We start from the raw sequence: 18,201 nt of genomic DNA, 5'->3' as shown, positions 1-18,201 counted from the left end.
ACTTCCGGTACGGTAGTGGATGTATGTAGCGGTGGATCATTGCTGCGCTCGGGGCGCAGAAAATCCACTGCCAGAGTAACTACGCTCGGAAGCAAAATAATACATTTACATACTTATATATTTTATGTTAAAATAATCACTTTTTTATGAAAGTGCAGCTTTTTTTAATTTTGAAATTTAAATTATTATGACAAAATTGCTACTTAAAGGAGTATTTCGTGATCCTAGCATCCTCTATTTATGTCATTTTCATTACATATCTATGAAAAAAACCAGGGTTCGCAGGTTTTTGCCGCAGGTGGAAAAAACCGCGGTTTTAACCACGGTTTTAACCACTTGGCAAAAACAGTTTTTGCCAGTTTTTGCCGGCAAAAACTAAAAAAGTGATTTATAGTTCAGTTTTTTCATCTCGAAACAAATAATGAAGTTACAAAAATAAGTTCCCGAGTGTAACAAGGCCAGATTTTGTAATTATAGGCAATATATTAAGAAATTAAAGGCATGCGTTTTCATTGCTCAAGTGCAGTTAACCAAAATGTGGCATGTATCAAATTCAAAACTTTTTCATTTTAAGGACTTAATGAGACAAAAAATATGTTGAATGATTCGTTAAAAGTTGTGTGTTACTGTTTATGAGCTTTCTGTGTCACTTTTTAATATTTGAGTGACTATATGTGAGTTTTGCCAGTTTTTGCCATTTTGCGGTTTAAACCAGGCAAAAACTGGTAAAAACTGTTTTTGCCAGGTTTTTGCCACTTTGCCGGCAAAAACAGGTTTTTGCCGGCAAAAACCGAACCCTGAAAAAAACCCATTCCCAAAATTTCAGTTGATTCCGATTTTGCGTTCGCGAGTTATACATGATTATGTGTATTACACTGCTCCATAGACAAAGCGTTGTAATTTCGTTCTGGTGCACCAGAACGAAATTCAAATTTCACGATATCTTTGCTAAACGAATTAATCTGCAAGAAATATTTTGTACATAAACATTAATTATGTAGCCAGAGGTTTCCAGTGATATAAAAATCTCAACTTTTTTTGAGAAAAGTGGGGGGGATGAGGCTGTGGATCACAAAATGCCCCTTTAATTATTTTCAATAAGTTTTAGATATCATCTAATGCTAAAATATTATAAAGGTTATTGAAATTACAACTTCATTTTGGACTTGTTAACAAAATGGGTAACATCCGAAACACATTTTAAATCAAACTATTTTGCTAGTGTAATGGAGAAATATTCAGTGTAAGTTGCTTTTCAAATTTAAAATAAATTTCTTAGGACATGTGTACATGTCAGTAATGAAATTAATTTGAAAGGAGTGAACCAAATTAATTATGTTGCTTTTTATCTTATGTGTTATACATAGAGACAATAGATATTGTAGAGCTAACAACTTGTAATTTTTTCCACTAGCAAGGTTTACAAAGGTGAAATGGAAATGAGGATGTACACCATATTTACTAGAAATTCACATTCATTTAAGTGTATATTCTACAATCTTCTTACAATGCCCTGTTATTGGCCTCTGTTAACATTTTGCCTTGTAACATCCGAAACAAACTTGACATGTTAACGGTTTGCACACTCAAAGAACAAACCTGGGTTTGGTAAAAAATATTTCTACTATGGCCTTCCCATGATTTCCAATCCATTTGACCTTTTTATTTCCCCTCTAATTAAATTTCTTCAACAAAATGTCAGTCTTTCTGTCTCGGATGTTACATTTGATTCGGATGTTACCATTGTTAACGGAAATGTTGTGTGGCCAAAATTTTACATAAAGTCAAGAGGAAGTGAAATCATTTTTCATTTAGATACTTGTTGACATGTCTACTTCAACTTAATAATGGAAATTCAAAGCTAGTATTGTTCTTCACATAATTATAAGACAATATGTATTCTTTCGCATGTTACAAAACTGTTAACGGAAAATGAGACCCATTTAAGTAATGCTTCACCATAATTTGAAAACATTCAACCGATACAAAATTTGCACTTAAAATTATTTATATTGCCCCGAGGCAAACATTTAAAGTATTTGTGTATGTTTTACATGATAAAACAATCACTTAGACCATGTTAAAAAATAGAGCAAGATTGTTAACGGAAAATGTAACATCCGAAACATAATTTTCAAGTGCTCAAAATTTTTTCATGTTAGAAATTATTTAGGTAAATCTTGGATTTCTTGGATCTTGTACTAACATGTGTTCATAAAATATTGAACAGAATACTCAGAGCTGATCTGGTTTTATTTTGTAAACAAAACAAATTAGTCACTTTTGTTAGGTTGACAAATTTCCGTTAACAATTGGACATTTGGTCTTGTCACAAGCAAAGAAAGAAAACTGGGACAAATTTTGTTAAGCTATAGGAGATTGGCCTAGGTCTACACTACATAAAAATATAAAAAGTTATCCGGAAATAGGTCATGTGTTTCTGCTGGGATCTCCCAAAGTGTCATTTAGCCTTTTGATACATGTTAAAAAACCCAGAGCCATACCGAAATCGTCACGCTGAAGTAGCCGGGCATGAACGTTGTTTATGCCCGGCTCTCGACCAATCACGCGCGCCGATATATAGCACAAATGTATGAACATGCATCATGTCATTCATGATTATGAATTCATGATCATGACATGATGAATGATCATTTTATACACTTCTGACATACATGTAGACTTAGTCATGGTCGACAGTGTCGACCTTACTCGAGAACTCTAGTCTAGATAGCTGGTCATATGTGTCATAATGGTCATGTGTTATATGGTGGGACCCCAAAATAGTGGGAGGCGTTACATTTTTCTCTCCTCTTTCAGATTTAACTTGTTTGTACAGAGCTATTCTTTGTCCAATTGCATAAAGTTTGGGCTCATTATACAGCTTGATTATTCTACTTTTCAAGTTTGTTTCACAATTTGAAATTATCATTTGTTTAATTAGTGAAAAATATTAAAATGTTAACGAGGATAAACCTGGAGGATATGTGGTGGAGGATAATCGGTGGAGGAGCGGTGTAATCTCTATGAGAAATGTTGTGGAAACATGATATCTTAATGAATTTTAGATTTTATCATTGCCAAATTCTGTGCTATACATGCAAATCATATCTCAAATCAAAGCTTGTTCATTCATTATTCATATTCAACTATTAATTTGATAGATTTCATGTTTACAAGTACTCACTGAGAACCGTAAGTCACAAGACCCACAATTTTTCCCTATTCTCTACACACAAATGCCTACATTTTCAGTCACAACACACGTTTTGGCTTTTGTTGTATCTTGAGAACTATTCACCCTAAGATAGGAAAAGTATACATTTTTGGAAAGCATTTTACCCCAGGAAACCAAATATGCAGTTTTAAAATAAATGTAGGATACACTCTAAAGAAAATATTTTCAAAAATGTAATCAATACTTGGTGCGTAAAGTTATGTACATTTTCACACCCTGTATAGGACACATGACCATATGGTGGGGCACATTTGCGTTACAAGCACTGATTTTGATCATTTGTCCTCCTTTTCACTTAAATTGTTACATGTCTAAAACTATACATCTCACACCAACAAAACTATACATTTGTGGAAAGCTTATGTTCCAAGGAATCCAACTATGCAAAAATGAAGTTCGTATACAGGGTGTGTAAGAAAATATATGGGTAATATCATGAAAAAAAAAAATTTACTAGTAAATTCATAATTTATTGCATTTGCTACTGATATGGAATACCTCAAATGTAATCTAATTTTGTGGCAGGCAACACTATGAGCTTGAATAAAATTAATACTTTTGCTTTTGCTATGTTATGAATGACCAAAGTGGTGATACATTGTACAGGGTGTGAAAATATACATAGGCCTAACTTCACACACAAAATGTTGATTACATTTTTGAAAATATTTTCTTTAGAGTGTATCCTACATTTATTTTTTTAACTGCATATTTGGATTTCTGGGGTAAAAAGCTTTCCAAAAATGTATACATTTCCTATCTTAGGGTGTATAATTCTTAAGATACAACAATTGAAAGCCAAAACGCATGTTGTGACTGAAAATCTTGACATTTGTGTGTAAGTGAATAGGAAAAATTGAGGTTCTTGTGACTTTCGGTTCTCAGTGAATACTTGTAAACACGATTAGATCAAATTTATAGCTGAATAAGATAGGTCATTTTCACGGTAAAGGGTGTAACTTTGGATTTTTAACATTTTGATCCGTAGTTTTCTAATAAAGCCACAGAATTCCATGATTTTTGGCCACATAAGTCATCTAGTTAGCAGCTACCTTGGGTAGCATAATCATCTTCGGGAGTTACTGCGTTCAGTTTTAGCAGGCTTAAATGTACCTAATATTGCCATTTTGAAAAACTGTAAAAAACAGTAACATTTTTGTAAAACCCTGTGTTTTCTTCAGTTAGTTCATGGATAATTTTTCTTATCCTGAAAGTGCGGTCATATGTTCAGTAAACACTGCCACATTAGATTTAATTGTGAACAGCCCTGTATTTTTGAGAACCGGACTTGATATTTGTCGTTTGAGGTTTCATTTTCCGTTAACAATTGTTAACAAACTTTGTGGGTATAGCTTTGGTTCATAATTCTTGGTTATTTCTTCACTTCTTCTTGATTCATAACAGTTGATATCTTAACTTGAAATGGGTAACAAAAATTAGTTGATTTGCAAGCTTTTAAAATTTTTATAAAATCTTGACTTCAAAGAGCCGATTTTCCGTTAACTTTTTTGAAGCCTCGAAACAAACTGTTCAGCAAGCTTGGGCAAATATAAATAAAAGAGCTCATCCAATCTATTTATCAAAATGTAGCAAAGTAGATCCTCAAGTCACTTGTTTTTAAATCATGGAGATATATATCACCGTTTGAAAATGGGACCCAATACAAACTTTCCGTTAACAATTGAAGCTCGAAACAAATGAAGCCTCCGAAACAACAGTAAACTTAATTATCATCTATGCATATCTAAATTGGTATGTTCCATATTGATATCTGCATTGTAATTGTTGCATGATATGTGCAGAATGTCATAAATTTAAGAAAAAATTGATATTATGGTTAATGCTTGAAAAATATACTGATATCCAAGAAAGCCCGTTTCGGAGGCTTCACATGCAAATAACACCATACTTAACAAATGGGTGAAAAAATTATCATGTTATAAATCTGCAATATCTGCCGCATAGAATCATTGATTCAATACACACAAGAAAATAACAGCTTAGATGATCCCAACAGTGTTGTTTTCAAAAAAAACTACTTCTGCCATGTTTAACCATTGTAAACATGAAGCCTCGAAACAAAAAAAAAATGACTTGCTGTGATAATTTAATTTTTGTCACAACTGAAATTCAATACTTAGAAGCAAAGCATGAAAATTGGTAATTGTGATATTTTTTACCTATTTTTTCATGTCAACTTGTAGTAGTTAGCCAAATATTTTACTTTTATGATCACCTGTGTTGTTAACTGAAGCCTCCGAAACACAAATCGCTTGAATTGCCAATTCTAAAAAATAACTCCAATTTCTGTGAAACTTGGCTGGGAGGTTCCTTTCATCAAGTAGTATTTGTACATGAAGTTAGACATTTAAATTATTTTAGGAACCCAATTAAAACTTAAAAAATATGTTTAAGGTTGGGAAATTTCCATTGCAAATGACCATTGATGTTAAAAATTTTCAAAATTGCAATTACAAACATAGCAAAACATGGTATAAAATTTAACTTATATCTGTTGACTTACTTTGGAATGGGATTTCACATGTATTCCAGCTTTCATGTCATAATTTTCTGAGCTTATGTAAAATACATTTTTCTTAGATTTTAACCAAAATGTTATGGAAATGTCAAATTTTTTATCAGAAATCAAAAGGTTTAAGCCTTGAAACACTATTTTACTGGAATTTAAGTTGCTTCTATGCATGATTACAGTAAACAGAAACATATTTAAGTGGTTTGAAATTTTGACCCTAAAAATCAAAAGTTACACCCTTTACCGTGAAAATGACCAATAATGAATGATCAAGCTTTCATTTGAGGTATGATTTGCAAGTATAGCACACAATTTGGCAATGATATAATTTAAAATTCAAAAGGCCGTGTGTCTTGAAGTGGTGTTCCTTTGCGTTTCGTTAGTAAATTTCTTGGATCGCACATCATTTTGCATTGAAACCTTTATAACTTCCAAATTATAGATCCTATCATAGCAAAAGTAAACATTTTCTGGATGGAAAAAGTCCAATCTTTCCAAAAATGAAATCTAATTTTCAGTAGGGGTAGGCCCTAAGTCTAAATGCAGGTAAAAATCCAAATATGCATGAAAAAGTTGTCAAAAAGTAGCACCTCCTCAAAAACATGTAACATCCAAACCATAGCACCTATCTAAAAAAACAACCTTATTGGTGCAAAGTAGAGGCAATAGCCCACCCAAAAATGTATACTTTGATAAAGTAACCCCTACTTGTACTTTTTTGATACACGGAATGACATGTTACAAAATTTTCCATCAAAATTTGAGGAAAATACAAAATTAATACTTGAATTGCTAAAAGGGCCTCTTACTAAAATCTTGGTGTATTCTTAAAAACATTAATTCATTTGTAAAGTGCAAGCAACAACCATCCTAAAAATGTTTACTTTGATAAGGTTACACCTAAATAGGGTACTTTCTGTGGTGTGATGTCACGGTACACCGAAACATGCCGACATAAAAGACATAAATTTTGTTCAATTTAGAAAAATTAAAAGAACCTCCTCTTGTGTTGACTTCAAACATGTAAAAAATACAGGTAGGCCCTATTAACTACAAGTTTAACTCACTTCATATTCTTCCTAGCAATACTTTTGGGCTCTGTTGCTTTTATATTATCCAATGAGGTTTCGTCAGCAATTGCTGACATGCAGTGAGCAATTATAATATAATCATTTATAAATGTGTGGGTATTATTTTAAATGTCCAATTTTAAAATCCCAATATTACATGTATGAGGCTGAGCAAATATTACATTTTGGTCTGTAGGCCCTATTTATTTATTTATTTATTTACATGTAATATTAATTACTTAATTAATTAGCTATTATCTATTTATTATTTATTTATTTAATATTAATTAATTAATAAATAATTAATTAATTAATTAGATAATTAATTAATAATTAATTTATTAAATTAATTTAATGGGTATTTAATACAGGCCTGTTAAAATCAATTACAATTGATTTATGGCAGTTAAAAATACCCCTGAGATGGTTGTCTTCAGATTTCGGTGTCCCAAGATCCGTGTTAATTTGAAATTAATTAATTAATTAATTAATTAATTAAATTATCACAAAACAAATAGATCTTTAGTATAAAAGTAGAGCTTTAAAGACTTCATTCACTGTTGTAATGTAGAAAACCATGATGAACTGATGAGTGCTCATTTCTCCCATAGACTTTACATGGTGCCGTATCCCAAGTTTGCACCACCCGGCGTCTTTGTTTACTTTAAAATTAATTACATCTTTTTTTTTTTTTTCTCAGAACATCAAATTTGGTACTAAATTAGAGAGAACATTCTAGGCCAAGCAGTATCTTATTTAAAGACTTTATTCATTGTTGTAATATAGAAAAACCTTGATGAGCAGAGTGCTCATTTCTCCCATAGACTTTACATGGTGCCGTATCCCAATTCTGTATCCCAATTGCACCACCCTGCGTCTTCGTTTACTTAATTACTTACAACTTTTTAATTAAAAACCTCAGAATATTAAGTTTGGTCTCAAATTAAGGACTATAACTAGGAGTACACTAGGCCTATAGCCTTTAAAATGAATGCAAATTTGATGGCATTGGAAATGATTAAAGGTGCTTACTTATTACAAATAGGTCATTTTTTACTAAAATATGAAACAACACCACCCTATTGAGTACACCAGTTCACGACACACGGCCATAAAGATGCCATGTCTCCCATAGAGAATGTGCATACTCCTCGTCTCCTCCACCGTTTATCCTCCACCACTTATCCACCAGGTTTATCTTCGTTAACATTTTGGTATTTTTCACTATTCAAATTGGCATTCCAAATTGAGAAACATATTTGAAAATTAGAATAATCAGGCTGTATATTATTGAGCCCAAACTTGATGCAATTGGACCAAGAATAGCCCTGTGAGAACAAGTTAAATTAGAAAGAGGCGAGAAAAATATAACATCACCAGGTATTTTTGGGTCCCACCATAAGACACAGTATACATGACCAGCTCCGAATTTGCACACGATAGTTTACGCATTCGATGCTAGAGTTGTACTACATGTATATGTTCATTATGTTGCTATCGTTTTTCGGTCAGACAAAGAATTAGAATAATCAGGCTGTATAAATGAGCCCAAACTTGATGCAATTGGGTCCAAGAATAGCCCTGTGAGAACAAGTTAAAATTAGAAAGAGGCGAGAAAAATGTAACATCACCAGGTATTTTGGGGTCCCACCATAAGGCCGTGTAAAATTAATATTTTGGTTCTCGTCCCCTCCCTCCTCAATTTCTGGGATTTGTCAGATTTTTTTGATTTTTTAGATTTTTCAATTTTTTAGACTTTGGAATGATTTATGAAATCTTCATACATATAAATAAGTTTATTAGAGAACAAGCATCACTTCCAAGTCTTTTGTGGTACTCTAGGGGTTTATCCTCAGAATCTCACATTTGAAAAAAAAAAAAAAAAAGCCTCATCGTTTCCTCGAGCACTGTTGGAGAAGACCGAAAACTACTGACAATGCTAATTTTACATTGAAAAAAAAAAAAAAAAAAAAAAAAAAACACCTCCCTCCCTCATCAATTCATGAAAATCCTCTGGACGAGAACCAAAACATTAATTTTATACGGCCTAAGACACATGATACATGACCAGCTCCGAATTTGCACACGATAGTTACACATTCGATGCTAGAGTTGTATATATGTTGCTATCGTTTTTCGGTCAGACAGCCCCCGGTGCACTTTTTTGCACCGGAGGTTATTTATTCTGTTTTGTTGAAATTTGGATGAAAGTTGTTTTGATGAGTCAACTGTATCAAGCAAGATTTGCCTATTTTGGACAGTTTAAAATTGTTTTGATGCGATCGTCTGTCATGATCGGCTGTGACTGTGTTTACTTCTAAAGTACCAGTACACGGTGTCATGCTTCAGCAAATCCAACTAGATTTTGAATGCAATGGTTTCTAGCCTAAATAGAATTTAGGTATGCCAGGCAAACATATTTGCTAGTCAGCCAAATTCGCCGACAATGTCAATGCATTTTTACATAGAAATTTAAAACAACTGGCCGAAGAAAGAAACCTACATAAATATGTTTTCTATACTTCACTTGACCCAAATATATGATTTTTTATGGTGATAAGACTATCGCACAAGGAATTTTAGAGGGATTTTGATAGCAGTTCCATTAAAAAAAGCTGCTATCATAATGAGACTAAGATCTAGAAACACCCCCGAAAGCTGGGGAATTTTTAGCTGACATTGTTTGATGAAAGTCAATCTTTGACAAGATGTAACTTTGCTACGGAAAGTGCTAAGAAAAAAAGGTTTTCAATTTTGGCTTTGTTTACTCAAGGGCTTTAATTTGATATATAAAATGATGCAGTTTGATGGCAAATTTGAATTCACCTAGCATACCTATCTAGAATTAGTCCGAGGTGCTCTGACGATAACACTCCGATCGCCAGGCAATCTACGTTAGTAGGCCAGTGGGACAACGAAAACGCTACGTGAACGAGCTAAGATAGAATGTGAAGCTATCGGTGAGCAAATTCTTGGCTAGACTTCTCGAGCAATGACGTCGACCATCACTGCCACTGCATTAATTACATGTATTATCATGATTATGAGTGACGCATGACATGACCAACAAATGTGGAGCAATGAGAATGATTGATATTTGGGCGATCTTTTCCTTTAGACCACCCTCGCTATATAGGGACTAAATTATTACTTTTGCATCAAGGTTTAATTTTGCATCAAGGTTAAACAGTTGCCAAACACTTTGAAGTCAAGGTTTAATGTATTGGAAGGAGGGCAGGGCTTCGATAAATGAGGGAAATTATGGGGTAAAAAACAAGGTTAAAACAACTTTTTGAAAGCAAGTGAAAAAGGCTATTCTGCTAGGAAGTTTTTGTCTCAAAAAACAATTTAAAATTATCGGAAAAACAAGAAACATACCTTCATAAAATCAGCATAACTTCCGTCACATAAAAGATGATCAGATGAGTGGAAAAATGCAAAGAATTTGTGAAATGAGGATTTTTAAAAGAAAAATACATCGTGTTTTGGAGAAATTCGCCATCTTGAATAAATGCAAAATTGCGTCATGCAGTAAAATACTGTCAAACGCGCTTGAAAATGCTTGATACGCGGCGTAAATCATCGTCCAGAACGAAAGCGTACAACAAGCGCTCGTGCTACGCTGAAAGTTTTGGAGTTTGTATCACCGGTTTTATATTCAGCTCTTTTACGTCAAAAATTGCAATAAAAACATGGATTTTGGAACAAAATAAAGCTTGTTCGACGAAATAAAAGGTATGTTTGTATAGCTAAGAACATGTTTAACCTTGATGCGAAAGTTTAATTTGATAAATTCGCAGTTTTAACCTTATATAGTTCGGGTGGTCTAAAAGAAAAGATCGCCGATATTTGGATACAATTTTAGAAGTAGAACTTACCCTGGAAGCTGCCGCACCATATCATCGCATCGGCAGTGCAGCTAGTGCATGAGTGTCAGCTGGTCATCACTCAGTGTAGACAACATACTACATAGGCTACATGTACATGGTACCGGCATTGACCGGGTAAGCTTAAACATGTATGTAAAAACATTTTACACATGGACATGACAGTTCAGTCAGTTGTGAGTTTTTGTGACACCGAAAATCACACCACCACACAATCAAAAAATTATGCATTATACGGCAGTAAAGTAGTGAATAAATCATGAAAATAGGCTTTCTCTATTTAGCCCAAAGTTCCAAATGAAACAATAAACAATGTTCGTATCGAAAACCCTGTTCATGATTCGCGGTTTCCCATCGGTCACTCAGACTTCATTTGCAGTCGTTTTTGTAATTTTATTCGTCATCACCGGCAACACGGTACCGGCCAGAAAAGTATACGCTACAAACCGTATGATTCTGTATACCAAGCTATAAACTATTTAGCTTTGCATCGGTACTACCGCGTACTTGCGCACCAAAAGTGCACAGTAGGTAGTGTCGACTGTATCTTACACGGGTGACACTGTCTAGTTGTTTTTGTTTCTTAAACTTGATGTTAGTAGCTAACATCATACCTTATTATAGCTTTTTGGTGTACATGTATGTAAGGGAACCAAATGATCGATGACGTCCTATAAACGAAACATGGTTTCGTTTGGGGGAGGGGTAACAATACTCGATTACGTTTGTACAAAACATCCGTCTGATAAATGTATATTTTGTAGGCTTTTTCTCCTCAAAATGATTTTTAATACATAACAAACTTTACATAATCGTTTTCGAAAATATCCACCAATAAACGAAGAGCTTGTTTCCAAACTTTTTTAAGGGATCTGGAATGAGCGTTTTGAGCGTTTCGACAGTGTTTTTTGTGGGACATGAGAGCACATCAGACTTATCGAATTGCATTCTGAATACGAAGAATATCTTTCTGATATCAAATAATTATCAATTTTTGAAATTTACGATATAATATAAATTTTATGAAAAATTATTAAAATTTGATATCAATTTTTAATCATTGCCATAAAATATGTATTACATTGCGAATTTCAAAAAATCTAAATTATTTGATATCGGAAGGACATTAATGCAATTCGATATGTCTGATGTGCTCTAGTGTCCCACAATAAATACTCTCCAAACGTTCATACCCCACCCCTTAAGTCCACAAACAAATGTTTCTGATTTACCTGTGCGATGTTGAAAAGGGGTTGTGATGCTATATAGGTATAGTAATTTCAATTGGATGCACCATTACAAAACAAACAGTGGATGGATGCACAGCAGACAGGAGGCTTAAAGGCATTCCTACAATGCACTATGATTGGGAAATTTGATCAATATAACCTAATTTTAAAGGCAAAGTCCCCATTGCCACACACACAAAATGGTGATTTTAAAACTGCCGCCAACAAGCTAATAGTTGAGACTTAGGATTGATATTTGATTTTCTTACAGGAAACATTCATATTGTCCCACTGCATTAATTTTATTCCTAAGTCTCGATGTTTTGAATGTTAAATAATAGGATGAAAACACCAGATATTTGCACACAATCCCAATGCAAGGTATGATCAACTGTACCATATGTGTACAAAAGCCAGACATACAAGGTCAGAAACCCCATTGGGTTGTGGGAATGTCTTTAAACATCCTCTGGATGCACAGTAACAATACTGTGTGACGCTGGAGGGCTTTGATTCCCAAATAAGAACAATAGTCTGTATATTGTTAAAGCAGCATTCTTGTGGTAAATAATGGCGTGTTGATGGTAAAACTCATATTGTCGCTAATGTCAAACTTGTCAAAGTAATTGTGAGTGTGTCACACAAGTAAATGAGGAACATGTGGTTGTGGAATAACATGGTTGGAAGCAAGCTCTTCCAATATATTTACAATAATCAACGGGTTTCCATTAATTTGCATTAGTTGCAAACATTTAAGGGTGCGTATATATTGTCGACGACCGTTGAGCGTGCTTATAGTGAGCCAGATTATCCCAGGCGGTGATGAAAGCGATATGGCCAATTTTGAGGTCGCCATTGGATTAACACATAATCATGAAATCTTCACAAACAATTCTAAATTTGTTATGTGGTGTCAAAGCAAAATTATCTTACTCTAAAACTGTCGGGGTACGACAATGTACCACACTGCAAGTATGTTAATTTTCCATTTGTAATTGCTAACCGTGTATTTTGAATGGGGCTATCAGCCCTGTATCTTCGCCAGCCTCGTACGTCACGTGTTGCGCTTCCTATGCCGCCTGGATTATCCGGTATTTAGCGTATAAAAATATTGCAGTATATTCATTCCGTATACAGCCACTATAAACAGACAGGGATTAACGAAACCGTTATTCAAGGAAGTGGAGCAGGGTTATATAACTCTCCAAGCTCAAATTTGTCACTGTAATAACACTACACATCACCTACAACTATGGTACGGTACTGTTTTAGCTGTCAATTTTGAATAAATAGGGACAAAAGATTGGGGTTTTTTTTCAGTTCAATTAATATATGCTTGTACCTTTGTCTTTATTCACCTCCCTGTCCCGTCCTGTCCTTGTTTCACGGTCATTGGTTTTAGGAACAACAACACGAGACCAGTGAGACTATACCGAATTACACACATGAGTGACATGACCTTAGCCTGGTCAGTTTTCTATAAATTATATATGCATGGTATTTTTTAGATTTAGCAGAAATTTTCATTATGCTCCGATATGACACCAAAAACTCAAAAAAATTAAGAATTTAAGGGATCTGGAATGACTGAGCGTTTCGACAGTATTTTTTGTGGGACATGAGAGCACATCAGACGTATCGAATTGCATTCTGAATACGAAGAATGCCTTTCTGATATCAAATAATTTTCATGTTTTGAAATTCACGATATAATACAAATTTTATGACAAATTATTACAATTTGATATTTTTCAAATTTATGATATAACAGTCCTCAAAGTAAATTGTATAAATCTAATGATATATTCTTAAAGTGTATGTAGCTGGGAGGAAAAGCCGACGATCAATTGAAATTCTTGACCTTTCATATTGAAGATTTTCCCCCAAAAGACCTAACTTTTTTTGGTGTTTTGGGGAAAAATCCATATCTTCAATACGAAAGGTCAAAATTTTCAATTGATCGTCGGCTTTTCATCCCACCTACATACACTTTAAGTATAAATCATCAGATTTATAAAGTTTACTTCGAGGACTGTTAAATATCAAAAATATCAATTTTCAATAATTTGCCATAAAATGTATTACATTGCGAATTTCAAAAATCAAAATTATTTGATATCAGAAAGACATTCTTCGTATTCAGAATGCAATTCGATATGTCTGATGTGCTCTAATGTCCCACAATAAATACTGTCCAAACGTTCATACCCCATCCCTTAAAACCACGGAAAATTGGCAAAATCGTTATTATATGTACTGTGGTATGCAGAACACATTTATTTTCTGTGGGTCCTTTTTCCCCTTTAAGGATAGATGGTCATAAGCTGGACCTGTAATCGCCAGTGGCTACTGTGTACAGGACTGGCATATTCGCCGATTCCCCGCGCGATTGTACGGTCGTAATGCAAGGAACCATGCAAGGAGACCCTCGAAGTGACAATAGACATGAAAGGAAGAATTATTGTAACTTTACACCGTCAATGTTATATGACTGGTTCGATTCAAAGAGGATTTTCACAGTCCCGGGTTCACAGTATCCGAGAATACACCACTTACTGTGCATGCCGTTTATAATTTCACCTTTTTCAGCCAGACCGAACCATGACATATATCTTTTACACACACATGAAGTAGGAAAGGATTATAATGTTCTTTCATACGCAATAACCAATTTTGTTGGGGGTAATTTCGGTGGAGTTGAGAGTTGGATTGTCATCATGGTACAGAGTACTGAGCCCCGTAGCTACTGCTCGGTCAAACTAAAAAAGCCACAAAAATATGTCCTAAAAAGGGTCTGAAAATCCGGGCTGGTTAGCTCGTTATTGTGGCCAATTTAGGCTAGTTCTAATTAATACAAAACATTGCATTAAACAAATTTAATATAAATGAACATAATAAGAAAACACATATAAATTACATTTGGTATAATACAATTAAAAGTAAAACATGCATGGATAACTTATGAAAGCCGATCTTTCAGGCTTATTTCCAATGGGGTCCTTTAATAAAAAATAAGAAACACGACAAAACGGATACAAAATGGAATATGCATAGAAATAAGCCGCGCCAGCGAAATGGAACAATAGATATTTATATTAAAAAAAAAGGGGGTTCCATTGGAAATTAGCCATTGTAAAAGTAATTTATTACCCCCACACCATGCTTACAATACTACCAAAGATTAAACTATTTTCACATATGTAACCGGATGTTGTTACTCACCCTGGATGTCAGCCTATAAAACCTACTCAGAGCTGGTATTTCTTCCTCTCTTTTGACGATAATGTTGCATAAATCGGATATAATCAAAAGTATGTTAAATTTGATGATGTAAATATTTTACTTTTCAAAAGTATAATCACTACTGTTCACCAATATCAGGTTAATCAACACCTCTTGGGACTCGGTTAGCCGCTATTATGTTCAGCCTTTCTGCCAAGGCCTTGGCACTTCTTCATTTGCATACCATTGTGTTTGTTCAGTTGTGTATCCAGTGTGACACTCCAAGTTCACTTACAGCCTTAATATAATTTCCGTCAAATTTTAATTTTGGTCATTCTTTGTCAAATATTATCAAATTAATATATTATTAGTAATAAATATCACCGATCCTCGCATATATTAATTTGTGTTTCGCATTGTCTTACGCCCTGCTAGGGCGAAGCATATAGGCCACTTCCTTCTTCATTATTTAATATATAATTGGCCGCTTGAGACACAATGAGAGAGTTATCATGGGGACTTAAGTTGAGATTGCCCGAGTACCGACTGTGAACTCAGGTTGTACAGTGGTAAAGCTCTGTCTGGACCGGTAATCCAGCGACCGGGGTTCAATCCCCGCTGAGTCCTGATTTTTTCTCTCTCAATATTTTCATATGCCAGTTTGCTCGAGCCCCAATCACGCCATTTAAATTATAATTTCTCGGGCTTGCATCGTTTATTTCCGATCCTCGCATATATTAATTTGTGTTTCGCATTGTCTTACGCCCTGCTAGGGCGAAGCATATAGGCCACTTCCTTCTTCATTAGTAATAAATATCAGGATAGGTTTCTGGACATTTTAAGGCAAACTAATGAGGTACAATGAGACAGAACTCGCTCTATCAAGGGCATTTCGTGATCCACTGCCTCATCCCCCCACTTTTCTCAAAAAAAGATGAGATTTTTATATCACTGGAAACCTCTGGCTACATAATGTTTATGTACAAAATATTTCTTGCAGATTGATTCGTTTAGCAAAGATATCGTGAAATTTGAATTTCGTTCTGGTGCACCAGAACGAAATTACAACGTATTGTCTATGGAGCAGCAGAGGGGGGCAGTGTAATACACATAATCATGCATAACTCGCAAACGCAATATCGGAATCAAGTGAAATTTTGGGAATATGCTTTTTTCGTGGATATGTACTGAAAAATGTCATAAAAAGAGGATGCTAGGATCACGAAATACTCCTTTAACGGTGGTGTTCTATGATGGATTTAAAGTCATAATTATGACTTTAATTCAAACTTGCTCTGTAGTCCTAAAACCACAATTGGCTGAATCCAATTAGGTGCAAGTTGTGACATGTGTAAACATTACAAATATGCCAGAAAATCAGGTTTGAAAAAATTACCAAACCCACTTGACGGCGTACCGGTAAAAGGGGTCTTTCAGAGCTGCGAACGGTCAAAATCAAGAGTCTTTTTTGCTCTCTGGTTGAGAATTGCCTGACAAAATACCCAGAATGTGAAGAATGAGCAATGAAGGGGTCTTTTATAGCTGAAATGACTAAAATCGAGGGTCATTCAGCATTTTGGTCAAATGCTGATGTCCTTCGGGGATCGTGGTCCAAAAACAGGGGTCATTCAGGGAAGCATTTACCGTATGGTAATGTGTGTTTACGCTGATAAATATCCGTTTCTTTAAAATTACTGACATGACTGAGAACGCACAGAATTTAGTCAGACATTTGCCTGGACTTTTGAATATTTTTAGTGCAAGTTGGTATTAAGAGATGTGGAATGAGCGTTTCGACAGTATTTTTTGTGGGACATGAGAGCACATCAGACATATCGAACTGCATTCTGAATACGAAGAAAGTCCTTCTGATGTCAAATAATTTACATTTTTGAAATTCGCGATATAATACAAATTTTATGACAAATTATTAAAATTTGATATTTTTAAATTTTTGATATACCCTCAAAGTGAATTTTATAAATCTAATGATATGTACTTAAAGTGTATGTAGCTGGGAGGAAAAGCCGACGATCAATTGAAAATTTTGACCTTTCATCTTGAAAATATACATTTTTTTTCCGAAAAGACCTAATTTTTTTGGGTGTTTTGGGGGAAAAAATCCATATCTTCAATACGAAAGGTCAAAATTTTCAATTGATCGTAGGCTTTTCTTCCCAGCTACATACACTTTAAATACATATCATCAGACTTATAAAACTTACTTCGAGGACTGTTAAATATCAAAAATATCAAGTTTTAATTATTTACCATAAAATGTGTATTACATTGCAAATTTCAAAAAATCTAATCAGAAGGACATTCTTCGTATTCAGAATGCAATTCGATATCTCTGGTGTGCTCTCATCTCCTACAAAAAATTCTTTCCAAACGCTCATTCCACATCCCTTAATTGTATCTAAAAATGACATGACATATAAGCCTTAGAAGTGTTCGTACAGTTACAATAATTGTGATTGTAGTAACATAATTATTGGCAGTGGCCAGGGGTGGATCCGGGGCACTCATGAATTTCATTGAATTAACGGTCGTTGTATGACAGTGTACTTCGGGTATATTTATCAATGCGCTCTTATAAATACGCACGTGACATCTACAAGTCACCATACTATTGTCAACGATGTAAGGTACCCGGATATACACAAACTCCACATGCAAAAGCATAGGCGAAAATGATAGGTCGCAAGGAAAATTGTCCCAGCAAAATAGTGGCATTTAGTGCCAAGGGTAAAATAATTGAATATACCGTAAAACCCCGTCTACAAGCATATATAGTGTGCTTCTGGTGAAAGCTACATTAATCCAGTCGCCATTATGGAGTTTAAGCAAATAAATTACGGATCCAAGCATATACAAACAAGTATTATTTTAAGACCGATCAATTAACGCTTGCTTCGAATTAATTAAGCTTTTATAAAAAACACTATATATGCTTGTAGATAGACGGGGTTTTACGGTAACCCGGAAGATGAACTCTGTATAATGCGTTTTCCATATGGAA

The 18,201-nt window shown here is 34.4% G+C and overlaps 1 protein-coding gene across 1 annotated transcript in view; it reads right to left on the bottom strand.

The window, feature by feature from the left end:
• Positions 1–1,010: 1,010 nt before the first annotated feature.
• Positions 1,011–18,201, bottom strand: part of LOC140157077 (uncharacterized) — an 82,042-nt gene continuing 64,851 nt past the window's right edge. The window contains exon 5 of the transcript XR_011859631.1: positions 1,011–1,032. The gene's annotated coding sequence lies outside the window, so the exon portion shown is untranslated. The remainder of the gene's footprint in view (positions 1,033–18,201) is intronic.

This window comes from Amphiura filiformis, chromosome 7, assembly GCF_039555335.1.
Source record: "Amphiura filiformis chromosome 7, Afil_fr2py, whole genome shotgun sequence".
NCBI classification, from domain to species: domain Eukaryota; kingdom Metazoa; phylum Echinodermata; class Ophiuroidea; order Amphilepidida; family Amphiuridae; genus Amphiura; species Amphiura filiformis.
Note: the sequence above shows the minus strand (reverse complement) of the source record. Positions and strands in the feature narration are given on the sequence as shown.